Source organism: Mus caroli, unplaced genomic scaffold (assembly GCF_978045245.1).
Source record: "Mus caroli unplaced genomic scaffold, Mus_caroli_1 scaffold_3, whole genome shotgun sequence".
In the NCBI taxonomy this organism is placed as follows: Eukaryota; Metazoa; Chordata; class Mammalia; order Rodentia; family Muridae; genus Mus; species Mus caroli.
The window spans coordinates 55935773-55942287 of NW_028227258.1; the positions used below are offsets into that span (position 1 = coordinate 55935773).

A 6515-nucleotide genomic window follows, 5' to 3' on the forward strand; every position below is an offset into this window, starting at 1 on the left:
CAACAGAATTTATATAAGGCTGTTTTGGGACTCCCTTTGTCAAAGCAATTAAAATGTTCACCTTAGCCTCAGGCAGACTCTTCAGACAATGGCAAAGAACAGCCACATTCTTCACCAAAATACCACAAGAACAGTCTCTAGGCCACACACTGAAGTTCTTCTCCACTGAAACCTCTTGGGCCAGGTCTGCACAGTTCAAATCACTCTCAGCAACAAAGTCTTCCATAGTCCTACTAGAATAGCCCATTAAGCCCCACTTAAAACATCCCATGGTTTTCCAGATCCAAAGTCCCAAAGTCCACATTCTTCTTCACAAAAGCATGGTCAGGCCTATCACAGCAATACCTCAGTCCCTGGTACCAACCTCCAGCCTTAAGATCTAGATCACAGGTGTACCCTCCATTTCTGGACTGTAGTTCATTCCAGATGTAGTCGAGTTGACAACCTAGGATAGCCATCATTCTCTGCCTCCAGAGTTCTGGGATTAAAGACACCACCACTGCCTGGTGATGCTGAGAATGTTTTACTACCATTCTCCACCTTGTCTTTTGATGGAAAGTCTCCCCGGATGTGGTGGTGCTCACTAGTTGTCTACACTAGCTGGCCACTGAGCTCTGGGGATCTGTCTCCACTCAGTAATAGATTACAGGGAAGTGTGACCATGCCCAGATTTTATAAGGCTCTGGATATGAACTCAAGCCCTCATGCTTTTTCAGCAACACTCTCTAACTGAGCCTATCTCTCCAGCCCATCAGTAAGATTAAACATACGCAAAAAAAACACAACACAACGAAACAAAAAAGTCTATGTGCACAATGTGTAGCATAATGCCATGTATCAGAAAATCAACTGCACCTCTTCCTACTTAAACCTGGAAGAGACGCATAGTACGTGATATCTGTAAAGGTGACATCTTACATTGCTTTTCAGAGAACTGAGCCATGCCAGAAAAAATCCATTTTATTTGCAGAACTGTTGCATAACCCATCTCTCCTCTACTTCAATGGAATGCCCCTGTCGTTGCCAAATGTTCTTTGCCTGGTGGAAATTCTTGGCCAGACCTATGGATTGCCAGACCTTGCAGCTGTTTACCCTTGAAGTCCAGTTCTCCTATAACATCAAATCAAACAACATTTCCTAATGCCCTAACAAGAGTGCTCACCAAGCTAGTTGCCAGTAAGGATAGGACATCACTATTGCTACCCTCAAGTGATATAGAATCGATATAAAAACAAGCCTATGAGTATCAAAATAGTAAGTGCAGACTGTGAAGTGACAGCCAGGAATGATAGAAGGGATAGCAAAGACCCAACAGAAGAAAGGGCTACCTGCGTTCTCAGCACATGCTTTCTGTTCCTAGGATGTTAGGGGTATTATTTCTGCACAGCCTTGTCTTACCACCTAAAATATGGCCTTGGAAGGACCACCTTTTCCTCTAAGACTCTCAGGACCACCCTTTCTTCTAAGAGGAAGAGGCCCAGATTTGCCTAAAACAGTGCAGTAAGTGTAGCTGAGAATGCTGGTACATGGCTGTAGTTCCAATATTCGGAAGGAAGAGACAAGACGATCAAGAGTTCAGGCCAACCTTTGTTGCATAGTGAAACCTCGTCTCAGGAATGTAAAAACCAGTACTTGCTTTGGCAGCACATATAGTAAAAAAAATTAGAGTGATACAGAGAAGATTAGCACAGTCACTGCACGAGGATGACACAAAAATTTGTGAAGCGTTCTATGTTTTTGGGTGTTTTGTTTTGTTTTTTGTTTTGTTTTTTTAAAGAAATACAAAAACCAAACCCAAATCAAACAGAGAACAGTGCAGGAGCCACAGCCTGCTCTCTGCTAACCTCTTGCTTTTGGCCACTTCATTCATTTCCCTGTGAGAATGAATGTCATCCCCATTCCAAGTCTTCAGTCAATGTGTTCTAAAAGGAGAGAGAGCCTGCGCGTATGAGTCAACTTTATTCCTGGTACTGGACCCTGTTTGTTCTTGTATTAGTTGCCCCGAGGAACAGGGAAGAGCAATGTAACTTCGGTTTCTCCGGCTATTAAAAGGAAATGATTGGCAGTCAACCCAGTTTACTAAGTGAGAAGAAAGAGCTTGCACACTGAGCTCCTGTTAGGTACACACAGGGACTTTTGAAGAATTTACTTTATAGTGCTCCACTTGCTTGTATTAATCTTGATGCTGGCTTCTTGGGCACAAAGAGAATCAGGCTACCCCAGAAGGCTCCAGGCATCTTCCTCGTGGGCTGGTAAGGGGAGTGCATTCCTCTACCTCTGCCAGGTAGAGCGATGCTTACTGATGGTCTCTTCTGTCCTCCCTCTGGAGTGCACTGATTTGTGTGGGTACCTATGTCCTTGTTAGATGATAGCCTTCTGAAGGGTGGGGTGTAGCTCAGCGGTGGAAAACTTGCCTTGCAATTGTGAGGTCCCCGGTAGGATCCTCAGCACTGGAAAAACAAAAACAAACTCTGAAAGTTAGGATCAAGAATTCACTTTTTATGTCTCTTCAATCCTCGTTCATATCAAATTGTGCAGTACAGAGCACAGTGTTGCCAGTGCTTAGCAAGAGGTTTCTAATGAGTCAGTTGATGAATAATTCTGTTAGGGTTACCTGCCTTTATTTAAGGGTATCGTTCCCATATGGCAGTTCATTAAGAGTTTAAAAAAAACATATTGGGCATGGTGGCAAATGCCTGTAGTGGCTCGCAGCACTCAGGAAGCAGCAGCAGGTAGATCTCTCTGAGTCTGAGGCCAATTTGGTCTACAAAATAACTCCAGGACACTCAAGGCTCTGCCGTTTAGAAAAACAGCAGGAAAAAAGGTTAAAAAATGATGACAAGGACCTTCAAGGTAGATAAAGGTGCTGGCTGCAAAGCCTAGTGACTGGAGTTTGTTCCCAGGAACTGATACGGGGGAAGGAAAGGACAGACTCCGGCAGATTGTCCTCTGACCTCCACCTCTGCAGGTGTACCCTGCTCTACTCCACTCCCCCCCCCCCCTCCAAAAGAAAGAAAAAACTGACAGAAGTTTCTCGTAGTGAATCATTAACAACCCTCCTGACGACCAATGCAAGCAGAGGAAGGGAAAAGAGTCTTGTGGGGGACGTAGTTCAGCCTGGCCCGGGGAAAGGAGCCTGTGCACACCACCACATCCGCAGCAGTATCACTCTGGCTTTTCAGCAGTCAGCACACAGCCTCTGAAGGACCTTGCTCTGTAGGTCACTCTGTTCTCACACTGTGAATGAGGAGGGCAAGACTCTTTGGCCCAGCCTGTGATTCTGAGAGGCTCCCTGACAGGGCGGCTGAGAGGTTGAGCAGACGCAATAGGAATGAACGCCTGTGCTCTTCTCTGACTGCCTATTTTGGCCATCTCTCTGCTTTGAGTCGATGTTGTGGAGGGGTCAGAGGCCTGAGCCAAGGCAAAGATATAGGAGAGATCTGGAATTCACCTCAATGGGTAGGGCCCATTAAGACGAAAGGGAGTACAGCGTAGGGAATGTTCAAAAACACCCAGACCCAGAAGGATCACCGAGGGGCCAAGCCTTCACATTTAGTTAACCCTCAAGCACTGCTAGGAACATCATGGGTTTCAGTGTGTGAATGTTGGACTGAGGCAGGAAGTGGTAATAAATTTACCTATGTTGAATAAATGAACTTGGCAGTCTAGAACCCTGCTTGGTCTTCAGTGAACAGGGCAGGCAGTCTGAATGCTTCTTCCAGCAAAATCAAGAGATCTCTCCCAGAAGAGGTCGTGGATCACCAAATATTTCCAGTGTTCTGTGGCCTGGAGCTCAGAATCTACCTAGGAGTCTTGAAAGAATGAGTCTCAGAAGGCAGGGTCTTGCCTGGGAAGTGGTGTCAAAGGACTATAAGCTCAGCAACTCTGAAGCAGGACTGGGCTAGAGGCCCCCCACCACCCTGGGCTGTATAGTGAAGCCACGCCTCAGCAAAACAAAAGAAGAGCAAAACAGAACAACCACAGCAAGGCCTTGATCCTCACTGTACTTGCCTGTGTGGGAGCCCAGAAGTGTAGGGAAAAAACCTGCCCCAGAGCTCACAGGCCCTATCCCTTCCTGAGGGACTATTGGTAGTTAATGGTTGCTAGAGAAGGAAATCATTTTATTCAGTGGTGTAATCACTGGTAAATTGCCCAGGTTCTGGTAAATAACCCCCCACCTATGCTCATGTGAACAGCTCTACCTAAACTGAGACTCTCTCCCTCCTGCAGCATACTCCAACAACTTGAAAGGAGGCAAGAAGGAATGGGAGAGAGGTAAAAGAGGGCAGTGGTCCAGCATGGTGTTACAAGTCTGTAGTCTCAGAATTTGGGAGGCAAAGGCAGCGGCAGACAGATTCCTTTGGGTTTGAGGCCAGTCTGGTCTACATAGTGAGTTCTGGGCCATCCAAGACTACACAGTGAGTTTAGTTCCCGAGTTTGGTTCCCAGCACCCCCAACAGGCAGCTGGCAACTGCCTGTAGCTCAAACACCCTCTGCTGCCTTCTGAAGGGACCTGCATTCATGTGCACATACCCACAAGCGTGAGCATGTGTGCCCATGGGCCACCCCTCCCCAGGCCCCACCCTCCACCCCCCAAATTTAAGAAAAGAAAGAAAAGCCAGGTGTAGTGGTACATGTCTTTAATCCCAGCACTCCAGGGGCAGGGACTAGCAAATTCTGTGTTTTAGGACTGTGCTGGCTACTTTTATGTCAACTTGACACAAGCTAGGTTCTTCTAGGAAGAAGGGATCTTACTTGAGAAAATGACTCTGCAGATTGACCTATGGGAAATTTTCTTGATTGATGATTGATGTGGGAGGGCCTAGCTCCATGTGAATGGTGCCATCCTTAGGCTGGTAGTCCTATAAGAGAGCAGGCTGAGCAAGCCATGAAGGAGCAAACCAGTAAGCAGCTCCCTTCCATGGCTTCTGCTTCAGCTCTTGCCTCTAGGTTCCTGCCTCTAGGTTCCTGCCCTGACTTCAGCCTTCAGAGTTGGACTATGACATGTTGCTTTGGGCGATAGTGTTTCATCATAGCAGTATAAACCCTAAGACAAGGCCAGCCTAGTCTACACAAGTTTCAGGGAATCCAGGACTACATAGTAAGGCCCTGTCTCAAAATTAAGTAAATAAGTAAGATTAATTACATAAATAAAAAATATTTCTAAAACACTGGTTAATAAGATATGAAACTGACCAAAATTTGTGAATTCATTCTGAATATAACAGATGAATTATAAAGAATAAAAAAATAAAATTAAAAGCCAATCTGCTCCTCAGAAACTACATTTTCTTCCCTGATCTCTGAGAGCTCAGGAGAGGTGAGAGGTTGCTCATGGCTTGCTCAGCCTGCTTTTTTATAGACTTAGGTCTATAGTTTCTCTATACCCCTCTGTGCAAAGTGTTATATAACATACACAGGCGGGGTTCATCCTTTCTTGCGGTAGGCTCTGACATGACCTGATTCCTGGGATCTGGCCGCAGCCATTCGCCTTTAAGTCCTGGCTGCCTTAGCTAGTAGGACTTGGAGCCTTGTCTTTCAGAGGTTGTCAGCAGGAGACTCCCAGCATGCTAGAAGCTCTGCACGAAAGCAGGAGCTGCCAATGTTGCTGTAGCTGTGGGAACTGTGGCCAAGAGCCAAGAACTAGAGCCGACTCTTGCTGTGTGCAGCGACTCCCCCAGAGTTGGCACGGCCAGGGAGTCTGCAGAGCCATGTAGATCTTCCTCCAAGCAGTCTGTCTCTTCGGTAGCTACAGAAACAGTATTTGTTATCCTTTGGTTTTCAGGAGACAGGCAGAAATCTGACGGCGACAGTCTGTTTCTGAAGCTTGAGAGCCCACCCGGCAAAACCTTCAGAAACAAAAGAGTAGCTAATGTCCACCAGCCAGCCCTGGCTCTTAGGCTGCAGTCAGGATTTGAAGCCTCAAGAACTTGGAACTAACTTGCCCTTTCAAGATCAGAAAGCTGAGAGTCAGTATAGTATCCAATGTTTCACTTAGTAAAGGAAAAGCACGGCCCCGTGGGCTGCAAGGTGCTGTGTGGTATGGGGTAATAATTGACCTCAATTCACACACAGCATTCAGGACCAGGGCTGGTGAGCCCTGGAGGCTTTGGAACAGAAAGGGTCTCAGAGTGAAAACTGAGGGTTCAAGGGCTGGCAAGAAAGAGATTACCCTCACCTGTTCAGTTCTTAAGGCAGGTAAATTGACACCTTGGCACCAATGAGCCTGACTCTGTCATAATTTGCAGTATCCATAACTTAAAACAGACTTCCTAGAGACAAAGGAAAGGGGCTCCCTTGCTTCTGATGCCGGCTCTGCAAGCAATGATTTTGGCCACTAGGCTTCTTGAGTGATGAACGTGTGACATGAGTGTATCGGTCCCCAGCCTTTGTGCTTCTTTCTGTATCCAAGAATAATTTAAAGAATAAACTGCTGTTGTGATTTTAAACACCAGCCTCTGGGATTTTGAATCAGCTTTAGGAAACAAATTCACAGCCTATGTATTAGCAGATTG

The 6515-nt window shown here is 46.2% G+C and overlaps 1 non-coding gene across 1 annotated transcript; it reads left to right on the top strand.

Annotated features, from left to right (window-relative positions):
- The first annotated feature begins 1628 nt into the window (after window positions 1–1628).
- LOC115030676 (U6 spliceosomal RNA) lies at window positions 1629–1739 on the top strand. Its single transcript, XR_003836282.1, has one exon. It is a non-coding gene; the product is annotated as a U6 spliceosomal RNA (small nuclear RNA).
- Window positions 1740–6515: the final 4776 nt, after the last annotated feature.